The 16,137-nt window shown below is 51.0% G+C and overlaps 1 pseudogene across 1 annotated transcript; it reads left to right on the top strand.

Moving 5' to 3' along the window:
• The first annotated feature begins 67 nt into the window (after positions 1-67).
• On the top strand, positions 68-14,469 carry LOC123782869 (small ubiquitin-related modifier 1 pseudogene; annotated as a pseudogene). Its single transcript, XR_006777066.2, has 2 exons — positions 68-1,218; positions 4,183-14,469. The product of XR_006777066.2 is annotated as a small ubiquitin-related modifier 1 pseudogene (transcript).
• Positions 14,470-16,137: the final 1,668 nt, after the last annotated feature.

Genomic DNA, 16,137 nt, shown 5'->3' with positions numbered 1-16,137 from the left:
GTATAACAAGGTAGTAATGAGTACAACGTGATAGAAATGAGAGGGAGCTCTGAGAGGGACTGAGAGAATTAGGGGGGGCTTTTGGGGGGGAGGTGAGTAAGGGTATCTGGTTGAAGGAACGAAGGACCTGGTTTGGGGACAAAACCAGAGGTGGGGCGTGGGAGTCCTGAGACTGGTCTCGTTGATGGGGCTCTGAGACAAGGTTCCTGAGACAAGGAGCCAGATATGGGTGTGAGCTCTTGGGGCCATCGTTCTCAGCCTCAGTTTCCTTTGTGTAAAGCAGGAACCACATTCTTACCGCAAAAGGCACCAGATCCCACAACTTGGCACACAGTAGGTGCTCAAGAAACGGCAGCGTTGGAGTGGAGACATTTGGGTAAGGAAAGTGATGGAAGGGTAGGTGAGGTCCCTCGCAGGGCTGTTGCGCAGGGACACTATCCAGTGAGCATTGGTGGGACACTTACTGTGACACAAAGTGCGGAAGGGGAAAGAAACTGCTGGCGCCTATTCGTAGAGAAGCTGCATTCGGGGAGCATAGCACACACAAAAATGGGGCAACTCCACTTTCACAATTTCCTCTTCTGCAAAATGGGGTTATTAATGCCCCCTCCCCCCGGGGCATTAATGGATGAAATGAGAAAATCCAAGCGAAGGACTTACACAGAGCTGGCCCTCAGTGAGCTATACTGTTACACTGCAAAGGAGTCAAAGTCCAAAGGGCAGACGGTCATCCGACTGCTGCTCAAGGTCACCTCCCCCGGCGTGGCTGCTCCCACAATCCATCTAGTGTCCAGACCAGTGCACCCGGGGCTGCCCAGGGGAGGCCACGCGCGAGGCCCCCAGACTCCGAGGCCCGGAGACAGGTTTGTCGAGGTTTGGGGGTGGTCGGTATGAGGCCGCGGCGCGGCTGAGGCTGAGGATCAGAGCGAGCTGGACGGAAACTGAAGCACAGCACTGACCCACGCTGGGAGGCCCGCCGGAGGAGGCCCAGTCCGGCGGAGTCTCCGGGAGCCGACGACGTCTCGAGTCAGACACACGGGCGGGACTGACCGGGGCGCGGGGCGGAGCCTGCCGTCCGGGGTTGGGCTGGGGTGCGCCGGGTGGGCCAGAGGCCGCGGTCCTAGCTCCTCCCAGTTCCCCGCCTCCCGGCCGGCGCCCTGCTCCGAGGAGAAGCGCCTGCTTCCTCACTGGGTGGCCCAGTAAATGTTTCTCTGACCTGTAAGTCTCATTCCCCAGAGTAAGGGCTGAGGCTGCTGGTCTCTCCCGGCGCTGAGCACACAGCAAACGCTCAATAATTGCTCTCTGAATAGTACGTTGGAGCTGCGTCGGGCTCCTTGCTGCCTGAGCTGCCGGTGCAGTCAACACCGTAACCGGAGGGGCCTTCTACTGAGCGCCCGGCGTTCTAGCCAGCCTGCCTGTGAGGCTGGGATAGGATTCCCATTTTCCAGAGGAGGAAACCAAAGCTCAGAGAGGCCCCCTCTGCACGCTGACTCCGTGCACCCGGGCCCCGCGGGAGCCGGACTCCCGAGCAGCGCTTTCCCGGCAGCTCTGCTGGGCTCCCTGCACCAGGCCCGCGGTCATGGGGACCCTGGGCTCAGCTTGGGCCGCGGACCAGCACTTTCTCCCCTGTCTGGGGGTCCGGATTCGGGCCGGCCCCCAGCTCACACCCGAACCTCCCTCCCCGAGCCCGGCTTCAGGCGAGAGCCCCGGAGAGGGGGTGGGGGTGGGGGCGGGCAGGGAGGGGAGGCATGTCACCATATATCCCCGTCAGATTAAAAAACTAATTTGAAAAGATTAATGTATTCCATTCTTGTTACGCTGGCTCCGATACCTCTGGGCCCGCGGCCGCTCTGCCTCCTGATTATTGAATTTTTATGGCCTGGTAATTAATTGCAGATTCCCTGTTTTGTTCTATTTCTTTTTCTCTGACATTTTAATTTCAACAAAAAGCAGTGGTCTCCATGCAGGTTCTCTCTGGAGATCCTAATGGTCTATAAAACAGAATGACTTATAGACGTGGCACCCACTTCAGTTGGCGAGCGATTGTTTGAAACCTTGCTGATCACGCAAAATTTAATTTTTCCACCTCCCTCCCCCGTTTGCTACTCATTTCTTGTCTCTCGTGCTGCAGCACCAGTGTCTCCGCTCACAAGGAAGGGAGCAAAGCGTCGCCCCAGGATCCCACAGCGCCTTTTCCAGGGGGCTGAAAACTGTCGGTTCTGTTTCTTTTCCTCAGAGGTGGCCCTGTGGGGGTGGGGGAGGGGGGAGCTGGGCCTCCCCAAAGGGCCCTGTGGATGTGGGCAGCTTCCCCCAGGGGCAGGAGGAGCTGGGGAGGGGGAAGACCATTTCTACCTCTCTCAGTTGCCTTTTTGGTCAAATGTAGCTCAAATGCCCCACTAGGCGCGGAGGAACCCTCAGGCTCAGGGGGGCAGAGACCATGGGAGCCCCTTCATGCCTTTAGGTCCATGCCAGGAAGGGAGGGCTATGACCCCTGGCAAATTCTTAGCCAAAACAGGCCATTGGAAACAGCTGGCCACAAAATGGGTCTGGAAGAGGCCCCTGGATTTCTATCCTGGTACCCCCAAATTCTACTTCTCCTTCCTGCTAACATCGCAGAGGCCGGGTCTTCTCCCCCAGGATCCCCCAGGGCTGCTGAGGGCAGGAGGAGAAGACTAGGGTCATAGAGTCCAGTGAGGCCTAAGGGATTAGAATGGGGAAGTGTTCACCGGCCGCACAGGTAGGTGAGGGGAGACAGTAGGGGGCAGTGGCGACTGTGGCGCTCCAAAGCTCACTCCCCATCCGCAGGCATGGCAGCTGCTTGGCTGTGGCCTATGCCGCCATATGGGAAGATGGGTGCAGTGTGGCCAGAGCTGCTGATTTCTCAAGAAAGGTTGAAATCTGGCCGGTAATATGAAACCATAATTTTAAACATTTGGATTAGACTTTTTTTTTCTTCTTTTTTTTTTTTAGCCCTGCATCAGCCAAACTGACTAACTCTTTGATCTCTGTGCCCAAGGGACCACTGTTTCCTCTGACTGGGAGCATGGGTGAGAGAAGTTAAGACATAGGAGTGGAGTCTGTTGGGGCTGGCTGACGCTTCTGCCCTGCCCCCACCTCAGGAATCCTCTTCCTACCTGTGGGCCCTCCATCCCCTTCCTACACTCCGTGGGCTCTCCCAGAAGCACCTTTGACCCTCTCTCCAGGACTTTTTTTTTTTTTAATTTTTTTTAAAGATTTTATTTATTTATTCGACAGAGATAGAGACAGCCAGCGAGAGAGGGAACACAAGCAGGGGGAGTGGGAGAGGAAGAAGCAGGCTCATAGCGGAGGAGCCTGATGTGGGGCTCGATCCTGTAACGCCGGGATCACGCCCTGAGCCGAAGGCAGATGCTTAACCGCTGTGCCACCCAGGCGCCCCTCCAGGTCTTGCTTCCGTAGGCCTCCCCACACAGAAACTTGCCGCCTGAAGTCTGACCCCAGCTGGGGGAGAGGACGGCACCTGTTAACCTAAGCCTTCGGGGCGGGGGGCGGTGCCTGACTCCAAGGACTCTGGGGGGTGTTCTGGGCCGAGTGGGTGGATGCAGATAGACCACGAGTTAGGGGCTTCTGGGGCTCTTCAGATGAGCTGGGAGGCTGGAGAGCCACGGCCTGCTTGTGCCTCCACTGAGCTGAGAGGCTACAGAGCGGGGGCGGGCGAGGTCCCAGTCTCCGGTGCCCCTGCTCCCTTACCTGGACAGGCCGAGTGGCCACGCGATGGCATGGGCTCTAGAATCAGGTGGCCTTGGGGTCTGTCATCAGTCCCCCCACTCTGTGGCTATGTGAGTTCAGAGTCTGGCACCTAGAAAATGGGGGTGATACCTCTGTCTTGACGTTTCTGTTGCTGTGCCGAGCTACCACAAATGGAGGGGCGTAAAGCAGCCCCCATTTACTATCTCACAGTCCCGTGGGGCAGAGGTCTGGCGAGGTGTGACCGCATTCTCTGCTCGAGGTGTCACCAGGCGAAGGTCGCGGTATCGCTGGGGCTGTAGTTCTGCTGTGGGTCTCTGGGCTCTTCCCTTAGCCCACTAGTTGTTGGAGGACTTCACTCCCATCTCAGGAAGCTGCTCCACCTGCAAGGCCTGCAACGACATCTTGGATCTTTTGGGGGCTTCAAGTCACTCTGCCTTCTCTTCTGTTTTTCAGGGCTCACGTGCTTACACTGGCCTGCCCAGATAATCCACAGCGATGTCCCTCTTCTAAGGTGAACTGGTTAGTAACCCTAGTTACATCTGTGAAGCCCCCTTGAAGATACGAACCACAGGATTCACATCGATGGTGGAGGTCATGGCAGTAGTGGGGCAAAATTCTGCCTGCCGTAGCCCCTGATGACCTAGGTGTGTGTCTCATGGCGTCACCCGTTTCTTTCCTCCTTGTCTGAGTGGGGATGGCCAGGGTGGCCGTGGTGGACAGTGGTCATGGTGACTCCTGGGTGTCATGGCTTCTGCGGGACACCTTGGCTGATCCTCAGGAGCCTTCAAATGGTGAAGACTTCATGGGGCCCTCCGAGAACCGGCAGAGAGCCTCCTTGCAGCTCTTACCTCTCCACATTGAGACACTGGCCTACATTGTGTGTTCTTCCTTCCCAAAAAGAAGACAAACACACACACTTCCCAGAGGCCCCTGCCAGCATGGGATGTAGCTTCCGCCGATCAGAGGTGCTGCCCAAGACTTGAGCGCCCGTGTGGGCAGTGTGCGTGGGCCGCGTGAAGGAAGTGGATCCCTGGCAAGCAAGTGTGAGAGCGGTGGCCGCGCCTGTTCTGCTGGGGTGGTTCGGGGGAGCCTCGACCCAGAGGTGGGCTGTGCTGGCAGCTGTGTTTTCGCTAGAACTGTCCCATGGGGGGAGCGGGTGGGCCTTCTGGCTGCGGCGGACCGGGTCGTACAGCACCCAAGCCTGATTCTCTGGTCCTGCCAGCCAGCGGTTTGCAACAGGGTGCAATTTACTATTTGCAACTAAGTGAAATCTGCTGTTTGTCACAGAGCAGCGTGTAAGGTTCGCAGTCAAGAGTCCTGCCTGGTACGCACTCTTCGGTGGGACTGATTCTCCCACCTCCAGTGACACTGTTAATGGGCTGCCTGGTCTCTCTTGTAGCTCCTCTGCTTCCTTGTGCCTTGCCGACAGGAGCCTGGTTTTGTTCAGGCAATGTGCCCAACGTTGGCGGATGAATTGTAATTAGTCTCAGGCTGTCAGGACCAACGCAGTCCTTTTTTGAAGATTCGTGCTTTTTCACCCTCACCTGCGGTGAATTTCTGGCCAGGGGTAAAGCAGGGCTTCTAGGACTTTTCCCTCCCTTCTCTTGTTTAGCTGTTAATGGGGTTGTGTAAAGATGAAATGCTTGGAACCATAGCAGCTCTCTTGTGATTGTGAGGCAATAAGATTAATGATTTAAAAAACCCAAAGAAACAGTAAAGATGGCAAGAGGAAAGATGGGATGTCGGTCCCTGAAGACATTATCTAACCACTGAACCAGCGCCAGCAACTGTTTCCCTCCAGACTCCTTGTTCCAAGAGAAAATGGAACCCGTTGTATTTAAGCCATAATTAACTGTATATTGTACGTAAGGCTCAAAAGCATTCCTGATACAGGCCTCCAAATAGTGTGGCCTGCACTCACAGGAGTGGTTTAGATAACCCTGTTTGCGTTTTCTTCGGTGTAGAGTGTCACATTCCCCACTGTCCTCAAAATCATGCCCTCCAAAAGTGAGCCCTCATTTTCCTCAGGGGTGAGCTTTCTCATAGGAGATGGCGATCCGCCCATGTGGCTGGTCCAGTCCCTCCCATCCTGATGAGCACAAACACCAGCACTGGCCACCGCCCCAACTCCCCCATCCCCCCCCTCAGACCTGTGGCGTATCACTGAGCTCTCCCAATCCCTGGTGAAGTAGGCGTGATCACCCACACCCTACAGGTGACTCTTAGGGGAAGTGACTCATCCAAGGTCTCGCAGCCCACAACCTGGGGGACTCCCCACTCCAGGGGGATTCTCTGTGTTTGCCTCAGGGCAAGGGGCATAGCGGCTTCTGGGGCAGTGGGTGATGACCGCACAGGCTGGGAGATTTTGTGCAGTGAGCTGGAGGTGGGGCTGGGGAAGGCGCCTTCTTCCCGGCCTCACAGTCAGGTCTCTGCGGCAGAAGTGCCGGTAGCAGGCCCAAGCGGCCGAGGCTTCCAAAACAGCCATGCGCTTTTCTCCCCTGGCTCAGCAGCGCGGCTGAGGGGCTCCTGCGGCAGCTGTGGCTTAAGAGCGTTGAGGCCAAGGCTGCCTGGGGAGGCACGCGCCCCGCAGACAGCACGGGCACAGGAGGACGACCACACTTGTGGGGTTAAAGCCTCTGCTCGGTGCTCGGCGTCAGCCCACCCACTCCGGGGACTCCAGGGAGGCAGCCTGGGACTCAAGGGTTCAGACGGTGGCATAGGACGCCTCTCTGTGCTTGTGTACATCTAGCGGCCTGAAGCTGGCCCGGGGACAGTGTGTGTGCCTTTATCAGAGTTTTGTGTGTTTGAATGGAGCCACACTAAACAATCAGAAAACTTCACAAGAATTCAGATTTGATTTCCATGTCTTTTGAAAAGGCGGAAGGTTCGAGAACAGTAGGCCCGTTTTGCAGCCTGGCAGGTTAACTGGCATTGGGCCATGTCTGCCCCCGGTGGATTGGTGCCCTTGCCCTGGTCTCCACCGCTCCCTACTGCTTCAGACCCAACACATTTCACCTGCATTTCATACTGGTCTCCGTCCTGCTGGCACCTGAGCTGTGACCTCTGATTTAACGCACTCCCCGAAGACCCAGAGAGGAGGGACATCTGTGCAGGGTACGTAGCCAGTAAGGGAGCCTCTTTTCTCTGTCTGTCTTCCTAAGAACTTCATCTGCATCCTGGAGAGCGTCCGTCTTCTAGGGGCCACACCGGCAGCCCAGTCTCTGCCACCCGCTTCTGTTGGCTCGGATCGGGTCCTCTCCCTTAGAGCAAAGCTGTTCATGTCACAGCCGAAGCTCGGAACACCGTTGGCATTGCTGCCCTGAGAGCACAGTCTCCTGCAGGCGAAAAGCCAAGCTGAGATGAAGCTTTGGGAGATGCTGTGGGAACCCAGGTCCCTGAGCTACATAGGGAATCCCTTTTAGATGTGTAAAAATAGGATACTAACTGCTGATACTTATATAGCACTTACTGTGTTCCGGCCATTTCTTGTAACATCATATTAACTCACTTAGTCCGCACATTAATCCTGTGAGGGGCAAGGTATAATTTTTTATCCCCATCTTCAGATGAGAAAGCTGAAGCACAGAGAGGTTAAGCAACTTCCCCAAAGTTGCACAGCCTGTAAGTGGTAGAGGTGGGATTTGATCTTTGATCCTAAGATTTCAAGGCTTACAGGTTTTGTTTTGTTTTTTTGAAGATTTTTATTTATTTATTTGAGAGAGAGAGAGAACGAGCAGGGAGGATGGACAGAGGGAGAGGGAGAAGTGGACTCCCTGCTGAGCAGGGAGCCCGATGTCGGACTCGATCCCAGGACCCTGGGATCATGACTGAACTGAAGGCAGATGATTAACCAACTGAGCCACCCAGGTGCCCAGGGCTTACAATTCTTAATCACTGAAGTGTCCTACAGGAAATTCCTATGGAGGTGGCTGCTTTTCCTATCATGTCTTATTTCACCCTGAGACTTGCCCAACAAGGTAGGGTTGGATTTTGTGGTGAGTGACAGAAAAATCCAAAAGGGTAGCAACTTAACCAAGAGAGAATTTGATTTCTATTTTATAGAGGTGCAACTTGGAGTTAGTAAGGAGGCTCCAGGGCCAACAGGGATTCAGGCTTCTACCCTGTTGTGCTGCCATCCTCATCATGTGGCTTCTCTTCATTGAGCAATATGGCTGCTTGAGCTCCAGCCATCCGATCTTCACCCTAATTTTCAGGAGAAAGAAAGGGACAAAACAGGACTCACCTCCCTCCTTTAAGGACACTTCCTGAAAGTTTCACAGGATACTCCTACTTGCATTATTTGATCAGCACTTAGTCATATGGCCACACTTCAGTTTAGAAATAGTCTTTCTTTTAGAGCATTATATTCTCCGAGAGAAATCAGTTCATTAAACTTAAAAGGGAGAATGGGTACTGGGAACATTTAGCTGCATTTTACAGATAAAGAAACTGAGGCTCTGAGAGGCGACCACGTCACACAGCCAGAAAAAAAGATGAAGCCTGGACCTTCTGTCCCTGGGCCCTGTGGAACAGATAGGGCTCCGAGGACACACTCTGCCAATTTCCTGGGGTGGGGGTGTGTGCGGACAGTGGATATGTGCATTATCCCCTTCCTAGGCCCCAGAAACACCCGGGGCCCAGGTCCTGCTCGCTAGACACTCCCTTGTGCCTTCAAGCACTGGCAGCCTCTCTGGGCCCAGATCCGTCATCCTGGCACCAACCCTGCCCCGGGCCTGACTCCATCCATCCCACTAATGCCGGCATCGACTGTGCTCGGGCACGTTCCTGAGGCGGCCTCAAGAGCGCTGAATAATTCAGGCCTGCGTAATGGGATAATGAATTTACTGACAACCCAGTGTGGTCTCGGTACTTACATTTCAAGAAATACTGACTCCCCAGGCCCGCTCAGCAGGCTGGAGACGTACAGATGCCAAGAAACTGTTGGCTCTGCCCGCCTCATGGGGTTTAAGCCCGATTCGGTGGAGGCCCTACTTTGGTCTCACTGGTCCTTCCAGTGCCTGGGCTGCCCGGTTGGAACTTTGGGGTGGGTGGAAGTGGAATCAAAGAAGCTGGGAAGGAAGAGCTAGCAAGGAGTCTAGCAGTCCCTCGGTCCCGCATGCCCGTCTTATGCACATGGAAACTGAGGCAGCAGAGGGGGTGTGCCCGTTCTGTCGCACGCTGTGCCCTGTGGCTGGGAATGCCAGGGATGACTTAGGGCTCTGGGGAGGAGAGCTGCTTGTGTTCCTTCGGGCCGGCTGGCGGGCTCATCCCCCAGGTGCTGCAGCGTTGCTGCTAATGGCTCCCAGCTGCCCCTTCCCTGGAAGCAACTTTCCGGCAGACGAGCCCCCACCCCACCCCAAGAAGGCCGCACGCAAGCTGGGCGGACTGCGGCCAGTGACTGGCCGATGCAGTACAACAGGCCACGCCACGCCTCAAGGTAGGACCAACTCTGTGAGGTCGCTCAGGCTGCAGAGCCCTCAGTGGGACTAGACTGCGGCTAGACCCCCGCTGAGACCACATTCTGACTTAGCTTTTACCCTTTCCCTCTGCTGCTTCCCCTCACTCCCTTTCTCAGAGCCTCTCCCAGGAAACCATCTGAATAGGGGTCCCTGATTCAGGCTCTGCTCCTGGGGAACCCACCTAAGACACCCTGCATTTCCTGCTCCAAGCCCTCCCTTCTGAGGCTTCCCCCAGAGGGCTAAGAGGGGCTCAGAGCCAGGAATCCTTGGCCTTGACCCTGGCTCTGCTGTGTGACAATGAGGAAATCACTTCTGTGCCCTGGGCCTCGGTTTCCTCATTTGTATGTTTGGGGTTGGGGGAGGCTCTCTCTGGTCCCTTCCAGCTCTGAAGGTCTGTGATATGACTTGAGATGCTAAGAAGGCTTCTCCTGCCCATACCTATCCCCACATGTGCATGGAGCCTTACCTACCACTGGGGCATCACCTTTTCTCTGAACTTGAGATGACGATGAGTTTCACATTAGGAGATCATGCTGCAGGTCAGAATTTCTCAAGGTGGGATCCTTAGATCATCTGCAATAGAGTCCAGTGCCTGAACGGGTGTTTATTATTAATAACCCCCCTCCCCCAACCCCACTTTTTAAATGTGGTACGTGATGTCTGGAGCTGCAGCAGCTATCTTTGAACCATGAGGAAACAACATGAAATGAAAACAGCAGGGTAATAAGGATGGTGAACAGAAATATAGAAAGAAACTAATTTTTAATGGCGTTCTCAATTATTGCATAAAACCTGAAAACACCTACCTCTAGAATCTCAGTGTGTGAAAGAATTGAGTATCTTCATTGCTCAAGAAGTTTTGGTTGACTTTTCTGTTATTTGCTGTCCAAGGCATTCCAAACAAATCAACACTAAATCATAGTAACAATTCTCCAAATTAGGGATTACTACTAGCTCAGAGAGGTTAAGTGATACAACGACAGTCACGTAGCTGGCAAGTGGCAGCATTCTTTTGGGCTGGAGGTTTCAAGTTGGAGGAATTTTGATTATTGATAAGAGTTTAATTCCTGTCTCCTCTGGCATATGTATCCTATTGTAGTCTGACCCCTGGGAATAATCCCCCTCCCTTACCATTCTGGTCTTTGGTCATTCCCTCCCCCATCCATCCCGCCTGGGTCTCAGCTTAGAGACCTGGGAAAGGTCCCTTGTGGGGTGGGGGGAAGAAGGTGGCAGGTAGCCACCGTTCATTCCTTCCTGAAGTTTCCCTAATGAGTGTGGCCAAAATCTGGTACCAAAGACTGAAGAGAAGGTTGAACCCATTTTGGAGATAATTCTAGCTTCTAACCAGTCCTGGACACTTGTGGGGGGTTACAGCAAAGAGAGAGAGAAGGAGCCTAGAGACACAAAAATAGACAGATAGAGGTGGGGAAGAACAGGGTGAGAGAGGGAGAGGGAGAGTAGGAGGAAGGCAGGAGGAAGGGAGAAGAGAAGGGTCTAGGTTTTAGAGATAAATGTTCAGACAAACATGACGATGAGTCTCAACTCAGGCACAGACTAGAATGTTCCCTCCTCCTGCAGCTTCAGCTGCTTCATCCTGTGATGGAGTAGTCTAGAACACTCCCTTGTAGGGAGGTTGGCGAGGACCGAGGGTGCAGTACCGACCTGCAGCAGATGCTCAGCTGAATGGGTGCTCCTGCCGGGCATGCGCTGCTCTGACGGTCTTGGTTGCTGCTCTGAGGGCAGAGGCAGGATTGGAGAGGCGGGGGACGCGACCTTGGACAAACCTTTGGTCGGCCTCCACTGGAGAGCAGAGGCCTGGGGGGTGGGAGGGCGTGTGCCTGAGCTTGTGTCCGTCTCTCCGAGGCGGCCAGGTGACACAAATGCCCGAGGGGCCCCAGCGCATCCAGCCCCAGCTGTTTGAGTCTTCCCAGCCCAGATGCCAGTGCTTGAGATGGCCACAACCCCAGCCACCAACGCATGCTTGACCCCGAGTGGGAACTGCCTGGAGTCCAGACAGCCTCCTGATTCAGGAGCAGAATAAATGATCACGTGTGAGTTTCCCAGGACTGCCTAGGTTACAAATGACCACAGACTAGGTAAAAAACCAGAAACTTATACTCTCATAGTTCTGGAGGCTAGAGTCCAAAATCAAGGTGTTGGCAGGGTTGGTTCCTTCCCAGGGCTCTGAGGAAGAATCTGTTCCCTGCCTCTCTCCTAGCTCTGGTGATTGTAGGCAATGCTTGGCATTCCTTGGCTTGCAGATACATCTCTCCAATCTCTGCCTCCATCTCTGCGTTGGGTTCTCCCCATGTCTCTGGTCCAGATTTCCCTCTTTCTATACGGACACTGGTCGTATTTGATTAGGGGCCCACCTTACCTCAGTACGACCTCATCTTAACTGATTACATGTGCAATGACTCTATTTCTCAAATAACATCATATTCTGAAGGTTAGGACTTCAACATATCTTTGTTGGGGACATAATTCAACCCTCTATACCATAGGGTTGTTTTGAGCCACTGTTTAGAGTGATACGTTATACAGCAGTAGTTCTCAGAACACCAGAATTAAGGGATGGCTGGGGAAGCAATAGAAACACCAGTAGACATGTAAGGAGATGGAAAAATTATGAGACCATCTTTCCAAGAGGAATGTGGTTGGAGGAAATGATTTTCTAAGTAAGTTGGGGTTGGGGTGGGGCTAGATCCTTTCCCCGAAAGACGCATGTTCCAGTAACAACATGTGCTTTGATAATAATAGACAGCTTCCCTAACGCCTTCCAATGCAGGAATAGAGCTTGGATTTTGCTTTGTAAGGTATTTCCAGTCCCTTAAATAAGTGTTGAATATTTACTTAAAGAGAATCAACTTGATTATTAGAGTATTTCTGGCCTCCGCGTATCTTGGCACGGTCTTCTTTTCTAAGGCCTCCCCCATCAGAGCACGCTGATTAACGGTGGGGTGCAGATGTCTGGTTAAGTATTTGGCTTCTCTCTAGACCATAAGCAACCCTGAGGGCAGGGACGGTCTCTTCCTTGTTCTCCTCTGAATCCCCAGCATGGTGCTTGGCATACAGTAGGTTCTTAATAGTTGTTTTCTGAAAACATGGGTGTTGGAAAAGGAACAAAGGGATTTAAAATCTGTATGAGGACTAAAGGCTTACAAATATGTCAGCTACAAAATATCTAATGATGCTGGGAAATATGTTTTGAAATTCCCTTTAGTAAACAAAAGAGCCTGTAAGAAAATACGGGATTTTTGAGAGGCCAGGAACAAGTTGGAAATGTCAGCCCAGAAAAGAAAGTGGTTGCTGGGGCTGCTGCGCTCCCTAGGGGCACTTACCTCGCTGGGCAGCTGACAGCTTCCACACCCTGAGCTTCTGTGGCACAAGAAAGAAGCAAGGGATTCAAAAAACCAGGCAGGTTTGAAAAAAAGAGGCTCTAGAAATTTAAGTGTATCACATTTGAAATGAAAAACTCAATGGATCAGTTAAATAGACCAGACACAGCTGGAGAGGGAATTAGTACACTGGAAGACAGACCTGAAAATACCACACATCATTCAGCACAGAAAGAAAAATGGAAATGGAAAAGAGGTTAAGAGACATGGAAGATGGAATGAAAAGCTCTAAGATATGTCTAGTCAGCTTTTTGGAAAGCAATTATAGGGATAATGGGAGAGAGGCAATGTTCAAAGAGATAGTAGCTGAGAATTTTCTATGTTTATTAAGAAAACATGAATCCTGGGGGAGTGAGGTGGCCCGGAAGTCCCTCCAGCCATGGTGTTATGCTGTGCGGAAGAGAGGCGGATTTGTAAACCCTGGAGTGAGGTTCTGCCTCCCCGAGCCCACTACCATGCAGAGACCGTGGGTGAAGCCACCATCACTATGTTTGACCAGGAAGCAAAACCTTCCACTGAGGACCTGGGGGATAAGAAGGAAGGAGAATACATCAAACTCAAAGTCATTGGACAGGATAGCAGTGAGATTCACTTCCAAGTGAAAATGACGACACGTCTCCAGAAACTCAAAGAATCGTACTGTCAAAGACAGGGAGTGCCAATGAATGCACTCAGGTTTCTCTTTGAAGGTCAGAGAACTGCTGATAATCACACTGCAAAAAACCGGGAATGGAGGAAGAGATGTGATTGAACTTTATCAGGATTAAAAAGGGGGTCATGCAGTGATTTAGTTATTCTTTTTATTTTTTTTTCTTTACCCTCAATCCTTTTTTATTTTTAAAAATAGTTCTTTTGTAATATGGTATTCAGTACGGATTTGAAAACTGGCACCCCATCTCCTTAAAACATCTGGTAATTTGAATTCTCAGGCCTGTTATTCATTATCACTTGTTTTCGTTGTGCTGGTTTTTGGTGGTCAAACCTCAGCCCCCTTCATATTGCCTTTTTTTTTTTTTTAAGATTTTATTTATTTATTTGACACACAGAGAGACAACCAGCGAGAGAGGGAACACAAGCAGGGGGAGTGGGAGAGGAAGAAGCAGGCTCCCAACGGAGGAGCCTGGTGCGGGGCTTGATCCCAGAACCCTGGGATCATGACCTGAGCTGAAGGCAGACGCTTAACGACTGAGCCACCCAGGCGCCCCCTTGCCCTCTCCTTTTTAAAAAATTACATGTGTGCACAGAGAGGCTGCCTTTTCCAGGATTGCATTTTCAGGCTTGTGATAAGTAAGATTGACCAATGCAAGTGTCCATAATGACTTTCTCGTTGGCCCTGAAGTTCTGGTATGTTATTGCTTCATTCCTGGACTATGACTTCCAGTGGGAGATGAAAGTTTTTCAGAGAACTGAACTGTGAAAAAATGACCTTTCCTTAACTTGAAGGTACTTATAAAATTTGAGGGTCTGGACCAAAAGATGAGAAATATCAGGCTGGAGTCGAGATGACAGAGATGGTGAGAGTAATGACTAATTCCAAAGATGTCTTCACTGAAGAGAAAGCATTTCAAGGTAAAAGAAAAGTCTTGTCAGTAGATTGAGAAAAGTTCTAATTTTCATTAGCAGTTAATAAAGTTATTCATGCAGAAGTGTATTCAACAGAACACTGCTCTTTTTAATTTTATCTGTACTTTTTAGCCTGGGATATGGGTTTTAAATGGACATTGTATCAGCTTCATTGAAATAAGCAAAATATTTGTAAAAAAAATAATAAAAAAAACCTCAGTGAATCCTCAAATTAAAGAATTCCAGTGAATCCCAAACAGGATAAATAAAAACAAGTCCATACAAAGATACATTATAGTCAAATTGTGGAATGCCAAGGACAAGGAGAAGATCTTTAAAGTTCTAGAAAGAAAAATTTTTGTGGGTCACAACTGCTATAGTTAGAAGAAATTAGACTAATGGCTGATTAGTTATAATAGTATTAAAAGTAACAATGAAAGAAGAGAAGTAGATTTAAAGGGTTTTAAAAAGTTATACCAACCAAAAATTGTATACCTGAATTCCCAATAAGACTGAAATGATTTCTTAAATGATAATTTATCTTTTAAGGATAAGTGTCGGGGTGCCTGGGTGGCTCAGTCAGTTAAGCATCCGACTCTTGGTTTCGGCTCAGGTCATGATCTCAGGGTTGTGAGTTCAAGCCCTGCATTCGTTTCCATGCTCAGTGTTGAGCCTACGTTTAAAAAAAAAAAAAAGTTGACCACAGATATATGGGTATTTATTTACTCTCAATTCTAGGTTATTGATCTACATATCTTTGTGTCAGTACCACACTACCTTGACTCCTGTTGCTTTGTGACAAGTTTTGAAGTCAGGAAGTATGAGTCTTCCTACTCTGTTCTTTTTCAGTATTGTTTTGGCTGTTCCTGCTCACCTGGAATTCCATATGAATTTTAGAATCAGTCCATCCATTTTTTAAAAAAGATTTATTTATTTAGTTTAGAAAGGGGGTGCAGAGGGAGAGAGAGAATCCCAGGCAGACTCCCCACTGAGTGCAGAGTCTGATGGTGGGGGCTCAATCTCACAACCCTGAGTCATGACCTGAACTAAAATCAAGAGTCTGACGTTTAACCGACTGGGCCATGCAGACATCCCTCATCCGTTCCTATAAAGAAGTCAGCTGAGGTTCTGGTAGGGGTTATATTGAATTGGTACTCAAGTCTTATGTCACTTTTCAGGGTAAACACAGCTTCAATCACCTTGTGCACCTGAATAGGACCAAAGGGCCTCCTGGCCAGGCTGGTCTGATGTGCCCCCATATGTGAGTCCTTAAGTGGCCACGTCAGTGTGGGTGTCACTGGGACCGAATATGCATGGTAAGAGTGTAGATGGCTGAAATAGGAACCCAGGTCTTTGAGAACCTTCCAAGGTTGTTGCTATGACTGTAGTAATGGATGATTTTAGGTTGGGTCCCCAAGAAGCACACCTTGAGATGAGGATTTGAGTAAAAGTAGTTATGTGAGAGGTGGTCCTAGGAAGTGCTGAAAGGAGAGTGGGGAAGTGGGCCAGGGGAGGGAAAGAAGTCAGGAGAGTGTGCCTTAGTGAGCAGGTTACTGATATGGGCATCTGAGGCTCAATCCCATTGGGACCCTCTGGGAGAGGGTATAGAATAGCGTTTCTCAACATCCACACTACTGATATTTTGGGCTGAATAATTATTGGCTGGGGGGCTGTCCTGTGCACTGTAGGAGGTTTGCAGCCTCCTGGCCTCTACCAACTAGATGCAGGTAGCACCCATTCCACCAAGATATCTCCAGACATTGTCAATGTCCCTTGGGGGCAAGATCATACCCGGTTGAGAACCAGGTGTATAGAACATGTCTCAGAATTGTCCCATCCAAGAGGGGAGGGAGCGGGGATATTTGCACACCAACTCCCATTCATCATTGTTTTAGGGTTGCCTTTGGGGGTATCAAGTCCCTGGCCCCTCTGGCCTGTCGTGAGGGTCTACTGAGCATGATCCCAGGCCAGAGAAGGCTCTCAGGCAG

The sequence above is a fragment of the Ursus americanus genome, chromosome 6, assembly GCF_024610735.1.
Source record: "Ursus americanus isolate L20-20 chromosome 6, mUrsAme1.1.p, whole genome shotgun sequence".
Classification (NCBI taxonomy): domain Eukaryota; kingdom Metazoa; phylum Chordata; class Mammalia; order Carnivora; family Ursidae; genus Ursus; species Ursus americanus.
This window is presented reverse-complemented; position numbering and strand designations above follow the sequence as displayed.